The sequence below is a fragment of the Chiloscyllium plagiosum genome, unplaced genomic scaffold (genome assembly GCF_037043375.1).
Source record: "Chiloscyllium plagiosum isolate Xiang-an unplaced genomic scaffold, Cpla_swu_hap1 HiC_scaffold_19, whole genome shotgun sequence".
NCBI classification, from domain to species: domain Eukaryota; kingdom Metazoa; phylum Chordata; class Chondrichthyes; order Orectolobiformes; family Hemiscylliidae; genus Chiloscyllium; species Chiloscyllium plagiosum.
This window is the reverse complement of record NW_028270157.1, coordinates 58,651,503-58,668,140: the sequence shown is the minus strand read 5'-3', so window position 1 is coordinate 58,668,140 and position 16,638 is coordinate 58,651,503. Positions and strand designations below refer to the sequence as shown.

The window sequence follows — 16,638 nt, the reverse complement described above, 5'->3', positions numbered from 1 at the left end:
CGCACCCTGGCACCGGGCAAGTATTTGAAATTCCATTGCACACACTCTGCTCAGTGTGCAGTTGGGAATCTCTTTAATTTTCCTTTATCTATAAAGAAGAATGTCCTATATCTTAATAGTTAGACAATTGGTTACTAGGCAAGGTTGTTTACACTTTGTCAATTGTGCTGGCTATCATAATTCCTTTCCCATTGATGTGAATGAAAGTGCAGCAATGCAATGCAAAAATTTTGTTGCTCAACGCTTGATATTCATTGATTTGACAGTACATACCATATGTTCTACTTGACTGTTTGAGCAAGGATAATGGGTAACACTGTGATATGTGTCATTTCCCAACTGGCAGATATGTCTTGAAATAGTTTGCCTGTGAAGTGCAGTCTGTGTTGGATACTATCCATTCTGGTATGCCGAATAAACTGAAAATAGCTCTCATTGTGTTGGTGATGGTTGCACTCATTCTGTGGTTAAATTGCTGAACAATGGGAAATATGAAAAAGTAATCCCTTACAAGGATGCAATGTCCCCCATGCATGGTAATTAAGTCTGTTGCTATTTTCAACTATGAAGTGGATGGAATAGTGTGTGGATTTTTGTTTTCAAAAATGGTTTATCATGATATACTAAGTTCATCTCTATATGGCCAAAGTGAACATGCTGTCAGGTTTTTCCTTCATGCTGTCAGGTCATCCTGAGTTAATGATTGTTGTGGTTCTGTTCGCCGAGCTGGAAGTTTTTGTTGCAAACGTTTCGTCCCCTGGCTAGGCGACATCATCAGTGCTTGGGAGCCTCCTGCGAAGCGCTTCTTTGATGTTTCCTCCGGTGTTTATAGTGGTCTGTCCCTGCCGCTTCCGGTTGTCAGTTTCAGCTGTCCGCTGTAGTGGTTGGTATATTGGGTCCAGGTCGATGTGTTTGTTGATGGAGTTTGTGGATGAATGCCATGCCTCTAGGAATTCCCTGGCTGTTCTCTGTCTGGCTTGCCCTATGATAGTAGTGTTGTCCCAGTCGAATTCATGTTGCTTGTTGTCTGCGTGTGTGGCTACTAAGGATAGCTGGTCGTGTCGTTTCGTGGCTAGTTGATGTTCATGTATGCGGATTGTTAGCTGTCTTCCTGTTTGTCCTATATGGTGTTTTGTGCAGTCCTTGCATGGTATTTTGTACACTACATTAGTTTTGCTCATGTTGGGTATCGGGTCCTTCGTTCTGGTGAGTTGTTGTCTGAGCGTGGCTGTTGGTTTGTGTGCCGTTATGAGTTCTAGGGGTCGCAGTAGTCTGGCTGTCAGTTCTGAGATGCTCCTGATGTATGGTAGTGTGGCTAGTCCTTTTGGTTGTGGTATGTCCTCGTTCCGTGGTCTTTCTCTTAGGCATCAGTTGATGAGTTAATGATTCTTTGCAACTCTTGCAGTTGCTAATCTTTGGCATTGATGGTTTTCAACTGATTGTGTAACAGTTTTATCAAAGCAGTGAGTTTTGGTTGTTCAAATAAGATTGTTCAATCTCTCTGGAGTCTGGATGATGGTAATTGCCATATAGCTTTGCTGTACCATCTCATCTGAGAGCCTTTTTTTTACCATGTATAACTAAACTGTGCCCTAGTGGCCAACACTGCACCTATCCTCATCTCTAACTGACTGGATCCCATAACTGAGGATTATAGTTACCAACACCTGATCAAGAGGATTATTTGACCTTTTTCAACTGCTCTTGTTTTAGCAGAATCTCCAAATCCTATCACCCCCAACTATCTCATTGGACAAGGTAAGAAATCAGTGGGAAACAATCACTTCCAAATTTGCAAACTATCCTGACTTGGAACTATACCATCATTCCTTGATGATCATTGGAGTAATTGATGATCATTGGAATGGCAGTAAATTCTGGCCTTACCAGTGATGCCCATATTACCAACAATGATTTAAAACACTGTTCAAGAAATTGGGAACAAATTTAGTCATTATTTATGACCAATATCCATTTAATTATTTGATTTTCAAGGCTTGCACATTACAGAAATTATTTAATTTTTAAAAAATCACATAATTATTCTAATACACACATCCTGTATTAATATGATGTTTTGTTCCTAAGCGTAACGTGTTTCAAAATATTGCGTGAAATATTAGGACCAATGAGTTAAGGTATTAAATACCATTTGAATCCATTGGGATGATACCTTCTGTCCTACATTATAAATGATCCTGCCCAAGAGGAGACCTCTTGTTTGGCTTTAGAGAGATCGCTTCATAAAGGGAAGATGCCTTGAATGTGCAGCACAAGTCAGTTCACAGAAAACCATCAAACCCCTTGAAAATCTTGACCTCGGAACTGTGCATATTGATGCATTAATTCATTCTCAGCATTGTTGTCTCTACAATATGTGGCACGGTGGCTCTGTGGTTATCACTGCTGCTGCACAGCACCAGGGTCGAAGTGACTGTGTGGAGCTTGCACATTCTCCCCATGTCTGTGTGGGTTTCCTCCAGGTGCTCCGGTTTCCTCCCACAGTCCAAAGATGTGCAGGTCAGGTGAATTGGCCATGCTAAATTGCCCATAGTGTTAGGTGCATTAGCCAGAGGGAAACGGGTCTGGGTGGGCTACTCTTCAGAGGGTCGGTGTGGACTTGTTAGGCCTGTTTCCACACTGTAGGGAATCTAATCTGAAACCTTTGAGGCAGACTTGGGAATGATAAATGGTACAACTGGACTAAAGTGATTCCTGATTTCTCAGGAACATTACAAATAAAAATAGCATCAGGCAACTTTTCAAGGAAGAATTATACATCATCTTGTAACTGATCATGCTGATCATTCTGCTGTTCTTTGAAAAATCTGTTTCTTTAGAATCACAGCTGATGGGTGTCATTGTTTTCTTTAAATTACAGTAACAATGAAGAATGACATCCTAAAGCACCTCGAAGACGGCTGTATTTTTCAAACACCACACTCTTTGACTCTGATCTCCAGCACCTGCAATCCTCACGTTCTCCTAATTTATTTTAAAGCACAAGACAGTTTTTAAAATTGCATTTATTAAACAAACCTGTAAATATACAAATTAGGAGCCATTTGGTCCTCGTGCTTGCTCTGTCATTCAATGAGATCAAGGCTGATCTGTTTGTGTTTGAAATCTCTCATTCCAATCTATCATCAATAACCTCAATCCCCTTATCTAACAATAATCTATCTACCTTCACCTTCAAACTATTCAATGACTCCACCTCCACCACCTTCTGTGTGTTTCAAAGTCACACACCACTTTGAGAGAAAATGTTTATCTCCATCTCTATCCTAAAACAGTGACCTGTATTTTTTTAACAAATGCCCCTAGTTTTGAACTCACCCAGAAGAGGAAACATCTCTTACACACCCCTGTTTTAAAAGTGTTCAAGATCTGATTTACTTCAACTGAGTCACCACTCGCTCCTCTAAAATGGAATTGAATCAAACCCAGTCAATCCAACCTTTCCTCATAAGTCAAATCATTAACTCAGGTAGAAGTCTAGTAAACCTCCTTTGAATGATATCCAATACTTTTACATCCTTCCTTACAAAGGGTGACTAAAACTGCACAAAGTATTCAAGATATGGTCTCACCAATGCCCTGTGTAACTGAGGAGGAACATCCTGATATTATGTTCTACTCCACACATAATAAAGAAGACCATGTCATTAGCCTTCTTAATCACTTGCTGTATCTGCAAACAAGCTGTGTGTCGTGCATGTACTACAACATTGAGATTGCTCTGCACTTCAGAATTCTGCACTCATTCTCCATTTAAGTAATATGCTGCTCTTTTATACTTCCTGTCAAAATGAACAACATCTAATTTTCACACATTATAGCTCAGCTGCCAGATTTTTGCTATTCACTCACCTCGGTATATCTGACTGGATCCTCTTTATGTTCTCTTCACAACATATTTTATGATTTATATTTGTGTCAACTGCAAACTTATTTACCATGCCTTTGCCCCCCTCATCTACATCAGTGATATAAATTGCAAGAAACTGCAGGCCTAGAACAGACCCTTGTGTCTTGACTTAATGGTTATTAAATTTTATATAACCTGAAAGATAAACTTAATCAAAATCTTCAGGGTGCTGAGTGTGTAACCCAGTTGGAATCCCACTTCACTCCCAAATTGATGGGACCCTTGTACCTCTGTTACAGCCAATTTGCCTCTTTTCACTGCCTGGAAACTTCTGGTCTGACAATTCCTCTTACATTAGCCCTGCATCCACTAATGGATTTGGACAGTTATTCTACAGTGCACAAAGCCCTCAGAAGTTGCAGGAGAAGGCTTGGAGCTGGTATATCTGCATCAAATTCTAATGATCTTTCCTAATGCAGAGGTGTATTGAAAGGTTACAGATTTGTGACCCATCGCAATTCATCCTAATTAAACTCCTGGCATTAAATTGTCTCACTTTCTGTATTTGAGACAGCATATTGGCACCAAAGGAAACAAAAGGTTCAATTCATCACAAACTAATTACGTTTCTAAGAAGTAATCATGAAGACCTCACGCAGTTATAAGTCAGAATCTCATAAGTGAGACCTGAATGTATTAATTTGGATAACAGACAGGGGTTTCATTCATTTTCTAAGTGCTGTATCTCTTCAATGGTGTTAGAGGCCTTTATGCACACACCTTAGCTATTGGCCATGCTGGAAACAATGTTGATGAGAGTGTTAACGGAAGCAGGGTCGAAGTTACATAGAGTGGGAAGATTGTGATGTTAGTTATTATATAATACCCTTTGCTATTGGAATTACAACAATAATGAGCTCAAAGATCCAGCTTATGCTCTCAAACTTTGCAAAGTTGAACACAAGATGAACAACAGGCAAAATCACCTGTTGTCTATTCAGAAAGATCTTCAATTACTTTCAGGTTAGTTGCAACTTGATTTCTGTGAGTCTTGCAGAAGTATTTGACAATTCCCATGGTTGGTTAAAGTTGCTGAAGTCTATAAGAAATTGTGTGTCTCTTTGACTGTGTCCTGACTCCCTGTGATGGATTTTACAGCTGCAGGCCTGCTTCCACACTATGGGGATTATGATTCTATGAAACTGCAAACAACATGGCATGAAGAAATTGAGCTGGCAGTCTGTTGCGTCATGCCAGTCTCCAGTAATAAAGAAGCCTAAAGTGTGCCTGCATTGGAAGTTTACCCCATCTTTTGAAAATAAAACAATTAACACTCTATTGAAAGCAAAACCCTGCAGTTACTGGATATCTGAAATAAAAACAGAATGTGCAGGAGAAACTCAGCAGGTCTGGCAGCAACTGTGGGGAAAGAAACAGAGTGGCATGGTGGCTCAGTGGTTCACACTGCTGCCTCACAGCACCTGGGACCTGGGTATGATTCTATCCTCGGGTGACTGTCTGTGTGGAGTTTGCACATTCTTCCTATGTTTGTATGGGTTTGCTCTGGTTTCCTCCCACCATCCAAAGATGTGCAGGCTAGGTGAATTGTCTCACAGTGTGCAGGGAAATGGGTCTGGGTGGGATACTCTTTGGAAGGTTGTTGGGCCAAATGACCTGTTTCCACACTCAGACGAGAAAAATATCTGGAGTGATTTATAAGAAATATGAGGAGGTGGCACAAGAGCAGATTAAAAAGGTCTGCAAAGGATACTGTGGTTGGATGCAGCAACAGAGCCTGCTGTTGAAGCATTTAACTGTTAGGCAACTTTTTATGTTCTGTTTATGCAGGTTGACATAACGATTATAGAGAGAGAGAGGACAGGGGCTTTTAAAGTGATGACTGAGACTTTTTTACATCCTAACAGTTCGCCCATCAACATCTTCTCTAGATACTCAGTTAAGTGTGGAGTCCTCCTTTGTGATGCTAATTGTCACTTTTGTGCCAATGGCTGTTAATTCTCTGGCTGACATTACATGCAACTTGCTGAAGCAGTGGAGGATGGAAGTGAGTGTGACCACTAACTTCCCATTTCTGCCTCATTGATCCCACAGTAAATTGTAGAATCAACCCAAAAAATCCTTCATGAACCTCATGGGTGCAACCTGATTGAGAAATTGAACTGTGGAGTGTGCATGCTGATAGACACCAGTGTGATCCAGAGGCTCTATGTCTACAATAACTGTCTACAGTTTGAGGAGCTTCAGCTGAGAGCTGTTGAGCTGGACTGTGAGCCTAGGAAACTGTGATGCGTCCAGAAAAATGAACGTTCCCTGGATATTTTGTTCCAGATGTTAAGGTGCTCCACAGGCTCGGTGCTTTGAGTTTGGTCAGTGACAGGAGAGTATGACTGTGAAGTGAGGCAAATATGGTGATCCAGAACATATCATTGAAGGTGTAACATCCTTTTGCAATTGTCTTATATGGTTTGAGGTTACTGCAGGTTGGAACTGCAGCTTAGTTGAGCAAACTGACCCATAGTTCAGGGAGCTATTAGGGTGCGAGTTTTAGAAAGAATATATTTGTGGAGTCGAGAGTGTGGTGCTGGAAAAGCACAGCAGGTCAGGCAGCATCTGAGGAGTAGGAGAATCGACCTTTCGGGCAATAGCCCTTCATCAGGATTGAGGCTTGTGAGCCAAGGGGGTGGAGAGGGACGGGGTTGGGGCTGGGGAGAAGGTAGGTGAGAGTGTGACAGGTAGATGAAGGTGGCGGTAATGGTTATAGGTTGGAGAGGAGAGTGGAGCGGATAGGTGGGAAGGAAGATGGACAGGTAGGACAGGTCCTGAGGGTGGTGCCGAGTTGGAAGGTTGGATCTGGGTTAAGGTGGGGTGGGGAGGGGAAATGAGGAAACTGGTGAAATCCACATTGATGCCGTGTGTTTGGAGGTTCCCAAGGCGGAAGTTGAAGCATTCTTCCTCCAGGCATCGGGTGGTTAGGGCGTAGGCAGTGGAGGAGGCCCAGGACCTGCATGTCCTTGGCAGAGTGGGAGGTGAAGTTGAAGTTTATGCCCATGGGGCAGTGTGGTTGGTTGGTGCAGGTGTCCCAGAGATACTCACTGAAGCGTTCTGCAAGTAGGCGTCATGTGTCCCCAATGTAGAGGAGACCGCATCAGTAGCAATGGATACAGTAAATGACATGTGTGGAAGTGCAGGTAAAACTCTGATGGATGTAGAAGGCTCCTTTGGGGCCTTGGACGGAGATGAGGGGGAGGGTATGGGCGCAGGTTTTACAATTCCTGCTGTGGCAGGGAAAGGTGCCAGGATGGGAGGGTGGTTGGTGGGGAGCATAGACCTAACAAGGGAGTCGTGGAGGGAATAGTCTTTACAGAAAGTGGATTGGGGTGGGGAGGGAAATATATCTCTAGTGATGGTGTCTGTTTGCAGGTTTTGGAAATGGCGGAGGATGATGCGATGTATATGGAGGTTGGTGTGGTGGAAGGTGAAGACCAGGGTGCTTCTGTCCTTGTTGCGGTTGGAGTGGTGGGGTTCGAGGGCGGAGGTGCAGGAAGTGGATGAAATGCGCAGGAGGGCATCATCGACCACGTGGGAGGAGAAATTGCAGTCTTTAAAGAAGGAGGCCATCTGGTATGTTCTGTGGTGGAACTGGTCCTCCTGGTGGAGGTGGAGGAATTGGGAATAAGGGATAGTGTTTTTATAGGAGGCAGGGTGGGAGGAGGTATAGTCCAGGTAGCTTTGGGAGTTGGTGGGTTTGTCGAAGATGTCAGTGTTGTTGGAGATGGAGAGGTCCAGAAAGGGGAGGGAGGTGTCTGAGATGTCCAGGTGAACTTGAGGTCGGGGTGGAATGTGTTGGTTAAGGTGATGAACTGTTCAACCTCCTTGTGGGAACATGAGGTGGCACCAATACAGTCATCAATATAGCAGAGGAAAAGGTGGGGAATGGTGCCAGTGTAACTGTGGAAGATGGACTATTCCACGTAACCAATAAAGACTGGGGCCCATGTGGGTGTCCATAGCTACCCCTTTTGTCTGGAGGAAGTGGGAGGACTCAAATGAGAAATTATTGAGGGTGAGGACCAGTTCAGCCAAACAAATGAGAGTGTCAGTGGAGGGATACTGGTGGGGATGAAGGGAGAGGAAGAAATGGAGGGCTTGGAGGCCCTTCTCATGGCAGATAGAGGTGTATAGGAACTGGATGTCCATGGTGAAGATGAGATGTTGGGGGCCAGGGAAATGAAAAGCTTGGAGGAGGTGGAGGCCGTGGGTGGTGTCCTAAATATATATGGGGAAATCCTGCACTAAGGGAGGGGCTTTTGCCCGAAACGTCGATTTTGCCTGTCCTCGGATGCTGCCTGAATTGCTGTGCTCTTCCAGCACCACTGATCCAGAATCTGGTTTCCAGCATCTGCAGTCATTGTTTTTACCTAAGGGAGAATAGGACAGTGTCAAGGTATGAGGAGATGAGTTCGGTAACTTAATGTCGGGGCGGAATGTGTTGGTGAACTGTTCTACCTCCTTGTGGGAACATGAGGTGACACTGATACAGTCATCAATGTAGCAGGGGAAAAGGTGGGAAGTGGTGCCGGTGTAACTGCAAAAGATGGACTGTTCCACGTAATCAACAAAGACACAGGCATAGCTGGGGCCCATGCGGGTTCCCATGGCTACCTTATTTGCATACTGGGGAGACAGAACGCCTACTTGCAGAACACTTCAGAGAACATCTCTGGGACACCCGCACCAATCAACCCCATCGCTCTGTGGCCGAACACTTCAACTTCCTCTCCCACTCTGCCAAGGACATGTAGGTCCTGGGCCTCCTCCATCACCATACCTAAACCACCCAATGCCTGGAGGAAGAATGTCTCATCTTCTGCCTCGGGATCCTCCAACTACACAGGATCAATGTGGATTTCACCAGTTTTCTCATTTCCCCTCCCCCTACCTTAACCCAGATCCAACCTTCCAACTCGGCACCAACTTCATGATCTGTCGTACCTGACCATCTTCTTTCCCACCTATCGGCTCCACCCTCCTCTCTGACCTATCACCATTAACTCCACCTCCATCTAATTATTGCACTCTCAGCTACCTTCCCCCCAGCCCCACCCCACTTCCCATTTATCTCTCCACCCGCTTGGCTCACAGCCTCATTCCTGATGAAGGGCTTTTGCCTGAAATGTGATTCTCCTGCTCCTCGAATGCTGTGCTTTTCCAGAGCCACACTCTTGACTCTGATCTCCAGCACCTGCAGTCCTCACTTTCTCCATAGTTGTGGTATTAGTATTATTAGATGAATGGATATCGTTCACTGAAGATGATAGTGAGAGTTCCAAAGACTGGAGATGAACTTGGGAGTGGGTGGATATGGATTTCGTTCTCATGATCTATGTGGGTACTAGTGACATAGGAATGACTAAGACAGAGGTCATCCTGGTGGATATGGAGGCTATAGTCAGAAGGAGAAACACTAAAATAATAATCTCTGGATTACAACCGGAGTCATGAGTAAATTTTTAAAAACTCCACCAGGGCTCTGTTCAAGTCTTTTGTTTTGGAGAGAAAGCAGCTGGTGTAGCCTTACAGTTCTGATATTTTAATCATAAAGGTTTTATGCACACACTCCAAGCTGCTCATACTCTTTCTGTAACATGGAGACCAATTCAAACTCAAATTGTCTATTCTTTTAGTATTGTTTCTTCCCCAAGCTCATAAACTCTCCAGCATTTGTGCCAGTTGGAATATGCAAGAGATCATTTATTATCTTTGAGCTTCAGGCTGACTGGCAGCCAAATACAGTCCTGAACTTAACCGTTCCCAAAAAGGGATCAGTGATTGGAAGCAGGACTAATGACCAATTCTGTTGTTTTTTTAGATCTCTATTTTATAATCAACCTGTAGAGACATAAACACACCTCTGGAGTAAGTGGGATTTGAACCCAGGTCTCCTACCTCAGTGGTAAGAGTACTGACACTGTACCACAAGAGACCTCCAGTTTTTGTTTGACCTAGCCCAGTCTAAATGCAACAAACCTGGGATTAGTTACCACAGCACAGACCAACAAATAAACCTCATGTTTTATTATTCAGCTGCTGACTGGACAAACTCATTAAGCCATTGAGGAAAGACCAAATAAGACCATAAGAAATAGGAGTAGAAGTAAGGCCATTCAGCCTATCAAATCCACTCTGCCGTTAAATCATGGCTGATGGGCATTTCAATGCTACTTACCTGCACTCTCCCCATCCCTTAATTCCTTGTGAGATTAAGAATTTATCAATTTCTGCCTTGAAGACATTTAACGTCCCGGCCTCCACTGCGCTCCGTGACAATGAATTCCACAGGCCCACCTGGCTGAAGAAATGTCTCCTTATTTCCATTCTAAATTGACTCCTCTAATTCTAAGGCTGTGCCCACGAGTCCTAGTATCCCTGCCTGACGGAAATAATTTCCCAGTGTCCACCCTTTCTAAGCCATGCATTATCTTGTAAGTTTCTATTAGATCTCCCCTCAACCTTATAAACTCTAATGAATACAATCCCAGGATCTTCAGCCGTTCATTCTATGTTAGGCTGACCATTCCAGGGATCATCTATGTGAATCTCCACAGGACAAGCTCCAGTGCCAGTATGTCCTTCCTGAGGTGTGGGGCCCAAAACTGGACACAATAGTTTAAATGGGGCCTAATCAGAGCTTTATAAAGTCTCAGTAGCACATCACTGTTTATCACTTTGTGCAGAGATCATTCAGTGCTTTCCATATCAGCTAAATAACCCCAGACTGGTGGAATAATAACTGGCTATATTTCAATAGCAAGAATTTTGATTTCTATTCCAACTTTTTGACCACAGAATATACTCAAGTGCCTTGCAGACAAATAAATAATTTGTGAAAGGCTAGTACTGCTGTCATGTAGGAAATGCAACACCCATTTCATGCACAAGGACATCATATCAACAGCAACACAGTAATGTCTAGATAATTATTTCTTTCATATTTCATGAAGATTGCATATTGGCCAGAAAATTGAAAGGAACTCCCTTGCTCTTCTTCCAATAATGGCTAGAGATCTTTTATTTGCATTAATGAGTACATATGTCAGTTTCTAAGACTTTGATTTTGTATCCATTGCACCATGAAATGACCCAGATATGCCTGGAAAACTGACGTGTCTAATCCACTCGTTTGAACCTACCACTTTGACCAAGTTTAGATCAACTGCTCTAACATTGTCTTAAATGGCTTGATGTCAACATTTTGCTTTATAATTTTTTTTTGTGCTTTGCAATTGGATGACAAAACCTCTGTAGAAATGCAATTTGTTCCTGTTGGAGCTGATTGGCCAATGTAGGTGTGACAATGTTGGACGTATGCACAGGGCTGATACAACTGACTTAGCAGTGTTGACTGTTGGTTACTTTGCCATTCCTTACTGTATACAGTACCAATTAAATGGCCTCTGAAGAACTATCTGGGATTACAACACGTACCAGCTTTAATTATCACATCTTTATTGGGCTGATGTATTCAATGTAGGTGGGTACAGTCTCTTTAGGCACTGGTTCTCCACCTTCAAATACTGTGAAAATGAGTGCTTAAATATTTTGAGAGCAGTGTCATCTACCTGGGGTCTTCGACTGATTTTCCTTGCAGCAGGTTCCCATCTTGGCAAATATCTATGGGACAATCCATTGGTGGCCCTGTGGAAGTAAAGGGGAGAGAAACAGAAACTGAACATTCACCTCAGGGGCTGAGATAGCCTGAACTGCCATAGAAAAGGTACATTTGAAACACTTTGCAGACGAAACCTGCAAAATTCTGGCCATGTCTGCTGTTTTAGCTGAACCCCCAAGTCACACTAACCCCCATTCTCTGGTTTACCCTTAATACTCTGAAATAATCTCACATCACTCTTACGTTAGTTACATTTAATGAAGCTCCTATTACAGATGGGTGTATCTGCTCACCTGGAAAAGACCTGCTGTCATGTACATGAGATGCAAGGAGCTGAGAAATCTTGTGAAATACTTTCTGACACTTTTACCTACCCCAGTCTATGCACACCAGTTTTTGATCATAAAAGGGTAGAGGCTTAGACTCTGACCATCGTAACACTTTTAAACTTGGTTTGATAAGGTACTAGATTTATAATGTGCAGGGAGTTGTGCCTACACAGTAACAGAGAAACTTTCCAACTGTAGGTAGCTGTATAATTTCAGATTCTAGCTCTACCAGATTGGTAAATGGTGTGTGGTTGTGTTCTCTTACACCATCTGAGATAGATTCACTGCCACCAACCCTTCTTACTGGTACTTTTTAGATTAGATTACTTACAGTGTGAAAACAGGCCCTTCGGCCCAACAAGTTCACACCGACCTGCCGAAGCATAACCCACCCAGACCCATTCTCCTGCATTTACCCCTTCACCTAACACTAAGGGCAATTTAGCATGGCCAATTCACCTGACCCGCACATTTTTGGATTGTGGGAGGAAACTGGAACACCCGGAGGAAACCCACGCAGACACGGGGAGAATGTGCAAACTCCACACAGAGAGTCGCCTAAGGTGGGAATTGAACCTGGGTCACTGGCGCTGTGAAGAAGCGGTGCTAACCGCTGTGCCACCGTGCCGCCCAAGTTACTGTCTAAGTTACTGACACCAAATGGGAAGAGTCTTTGGCAATAGATAGTCGTGACAAACAGTAACGTTTTATTACATATTACTTAACACTTTGTTACACTACATCTGATTTAGTGTCATTCTCCTTCCTTTTTCCCATTCCCTTGCACATTTTTATATTTAAATACTTATCTAGCATCCTCTTGAATGCCTTAATTGAACCTGCCTCCATCACACCTTCAAGCAGCACATTCCACACCCAATTCACTGGTTGTGTGAAAATGTTTTTCACACATCAGATGCTTCTTTTCAAATCACATTGGATCTGTGCCCTCTCATTCTTGATCCTACTAATCATTCCAGCGCCTTCGTAATTCTGAAAGTTTATAAGCTGCCTTCTCTCCCAGGAAAACAGCCCAAACCTCTCCAATCTGTCCTTATAAATAAACTTTTCATCCCGGAGCCATTCTTGTAAATCTCTTTTACATAGTCTCCAATGCATTCACATCTTTCTTATAATGTGGCACACAGAACTGTATACAACACTCTGGTCTGATCAGTATCTTACACAAGTTTAGCATTTACTCTTTGCTCCTGTACTCCCATGCTCCTATTAATAAAGTCTGGGATCCTGCATGCTTTAATGACTATTCTCGCTAGCTGTCTATTTATCTTCAATGATTTGTGCACATCAACCTCCAGTCCTTACATTCCCACATTCTCCCTCCCTCATCCACCCACTTTTTCCATGTATTTTACCCTCCCCACTTTCCAGGCCCTGTCATTACAGGGGCTACTTTCAGCACAGCACACATTTTCACCCATTTGTGATTCCATTATCAGCTTTTCCTTCTCCCGAGTTCACCATTATCCATCCCTTTGTCTGCTTGACTGTCTTCCTCGCTCTGTCTGGGCTATTGCTTAATCCCTCACCCTCCACATCACCCCACCACCACCCCTGCCTTCATCATAAATACCACTGTTTCCCGACTGATAAAAGTAGATTAGATTAGATTACTTACAGTGTGGAAACAGGCCCTTCGGCCCAACAAGTCCACACCGACCCGCCAAAGCGTAACCCACCCATACCGCTACATTTACCCCTTTACCTCACACTACGGGCAATTTAGCATGGCCAATTCACCTGACTTGCACATCTTTGGACTGTGGGAGGAAACCGGAGCACCCGGAGGAAACCCACGCAGACACAGGGAGAACGTGCAAACTCCACACAGTCAGTCGCCTGAGTCGGGAATTGAACCCGGGTCTCTGGCGCTGCGAGGCAGCAGTGCTAACCACTGTGCTACCGTGCCGCCCATAGTTTTGAAGAAGGGTCACTGGACCCAAAACCATAACTCTGCTTTCTCTCTGTAGAGTTTAGATCAGAGTGGTGCTGGAAAAGCACAGCAGGAAAGGGCTGATGAAGGACTTTTGCACGAAACATTGATTTTCCTGTTCCTCGGATGCTGCCTGACCTGCTGTGCTTTTCAAGCACCACTCTGATCTAAACTCTGGTTTCCAACATCTGCAGTCCTCACTTTTGCCTAGTTGATTTCTCTCTGCGGAGGCTGCCAGACCTGCATGATAAAAGATTTAAGTTTTAAGGAATATCTTAAAGGAGGAATGGGAGGAAGAAGGATGGAAAGCCGTTGGGTGGGGAGATCTGACAATAGGGCAACTAAATAGCCTCTAATCAGGAAAGTTCAAGAGACCAGAATTAGTGGAGGGTTGCAGGATGGGTGGTGATTACTGATATGGAGTGGGGTAACCCCATGGAGGGATTTGAAAATGACTGTGAGTCTTTTTAAATCAAAGTCATGCTTAGCTGGGAGCTAGTGTCTCTCTGTGGGCATAGGAGTAAAGGATAAACAAAAGGGTTAGGGTTTAAGATTATGGAAGATAGAACCCGAGAGGCTGGCTCAGACTACCTTAGAGGGGCTGAGTAAAAACAATGACTGCAGATGCTGGAAACCAGAGTATAGATGAGAGTGGTGCTGGAAAAGCACAGCAGTTCAGGCAGCATCCTAGGAGCAGTAAAATCGACGTTTCGGGCAAAAGCCCTTCATCAGGAATACAGGCAGAAAGCCTGAAGGATTAGAGGGCTGAGTTTGGAGGTAACAAAACCCAGGGTGAGGGTTTCAGAAGCTGTTTATAAATGTAGGCAGGAAAGGAGAAATAGGATGTGAAGTTGTAATGAAGGTCTTAATGACAGTGCGGGACAAGTACTAAATCAAAGTCAGTTTTGGTCTGATTCTGACCATTACCAGGATGGGAGATGGAGTCTATGGCAAGTGAATTGAATTTATGGTGGGGTCCAAACTCAATATCTTCAGTATCAACAGTATTTAATTGGATGAATTTTCTGCTAATCTATTTCAGTATATCAGGCAAACTGATAGTAGTAACAGGAGCAGTGGAATGGTCAGAGACTGGTGCTGAGGTAGCTGATGTAATGGGGAAACCGATGATATTGCTGAGCAATAGCTAGCAGATGTAAGAATGATCCCAAGGATCCTTGGATAACATCTGACATAAGTTTGGGAAGAGGAGGAGAAACCATTGCAGCAACTCTCTGGCTATGACGAGCTAGATTGGAGTGGTACCTATTGTGGTGAAGAGGCTAAAGAGGATGGTGTGTCAAAAGCCGCAGATAGTTTAAAATGGACAATAAAGGAAAGTTCACCTTTGTCACGGTCACATTGGGTGAGATTTTGGTAAACATAATTTCAATTTTGAGTCAGAACGGTACCTGAGAGGTGAATTCAAATGTTGTGTTCTTGTTATGATGGGAGGAAGCTGGGTAGGAATTTTGGACATGAGTATTACTCCTATGGGATTATGGAGAGGTAAGAAAGGTTGGAGATGGGATGCTAATTTGCAAGGATTGATGGGTCAAAAGTTGTTATTCTTTAGGAGAAAAGTGATGATGGAAGATCCAAGGGATAGCACAAAAGTTGAGGAGACAGAACCATTAATGATGTCAGCTAATACCGGAGTCAGAAGGGAAAGACGTTCAATGGGGGATAGGTTTTAGAATGCAGGTGGTACGGTGATTGGGACAAGCTGAGTTTGGGAGAGCATGAGAGGTGATAGGAGAACAACTAAAGAAAGATACAATTATAGACCTAGAGCAGAGGGAGACTAGGGATGGGAAGGGACTGTTTAAATACTCTTGCTTTTGTTGCCAAGGAAATCCATAGACCCCTAGAATTTGTTAAGGTGAATGGGGAGAAGACGGGAAGAAATGTTTAAGAAAGGATGATTTGCAAGCGGGAAAAGCAATGAGATTCCATTCTCAGGAATAATCAGATCAAGACAACGTAGCCTTCGTAACTGGCATCATTGCAGCTCTAATACAACGCAGTACTACAAAAAAGCAGAGACATCATTTCTGAAATTATCAACAAATTAGGAATCCATTTAACTGTCAGTTTACCTGGGAACAGTAGCTTACGCATTCCAAGGTAACTGCAGATAGGAAACAGTTACTGGAGCTGAGAGCAAGATCTCTTGTTGCCTAATACAGTATGTTTCAGCCAGGTCTGAGTGACTGGCAGAACAAAGTAAAATGCTCAAAGGAGGAAAAGGTGCCAGAAGAGAAAGGACTATGGTGTGATTTGGTTCTAAGAACACACATAAAGGACACAATACAGTTGCATCTTTAAAGGCTAAACTCTGCTGCCATTTGGATTTTGAAGAGGGCTTTGAAATTATTATTCCCTTTGTGTTGTCTGTTGTTCCTGAATCAGTAACTGAATTAATATCCAGCTGAGGCGAGTGTAGAGATTTCCCTATTTACATTGTCCTGACCACAAGGGAATCTTCTGCTATGTCTTCTGTTCTGGCAGTACTGAGCACAGACATACTTTCCAGAGTTAATTTAATTTTAATATAACTGTATTGTAATATCAGCTGGATGGACACCTGAGTTTAGATATTCTGATATAGGAATGATTTGGAGGAGCCGGTGTTGTGCTGGAGTAGACAAAGTTAAAAGTCACACAATACCAGGTTATAGTCCAACAGGTTTATTTGGAAGCACTAGCTTTCAAAGTGCTGCTTCTTCATTAGGTGGTATAGGGAGCTTCATCAGGTGGTATAGATTATTCTTCCGATGTCAACTGAGATAGG

At 43.3% G+C, this 16,638-nt stretch overlaps 1 protein-coding gene and 1 long non-coding RNA gene across 7 annotated transcripts in view; one reads left to right on the top strand and one right to left on the bottom strand.

Moving 5' to 3' along the window:
* LOC122559526 (metabotropic glutamate receptor 8) overlaps positions 1 to 16,638 on the top strand; it is a 447,166-nt gene that overhangs the window by 108,337 nt on the left and 322,191 nt on the right. The window lies entirely within an intron of this gene.
* The window catches only part of LOC122559528 (uncharacterized), an 83,949-nt gene continuing 78,355 nt past the window's right edge, over positions 11,045 to 16,638 (bottom strand). For all 3 annotated transcript variants that reach the window (XR_015760484.1, XR_015760485.1, XR_015760483.1), the window contains exon 3: positions 11,045 to 11,587. This is a non-coding gene — a long non-coding RNA (uncharacterized LOC122559528). The remainder of the gene's footprint in view (positions 11,588 to 16,638) is intronic.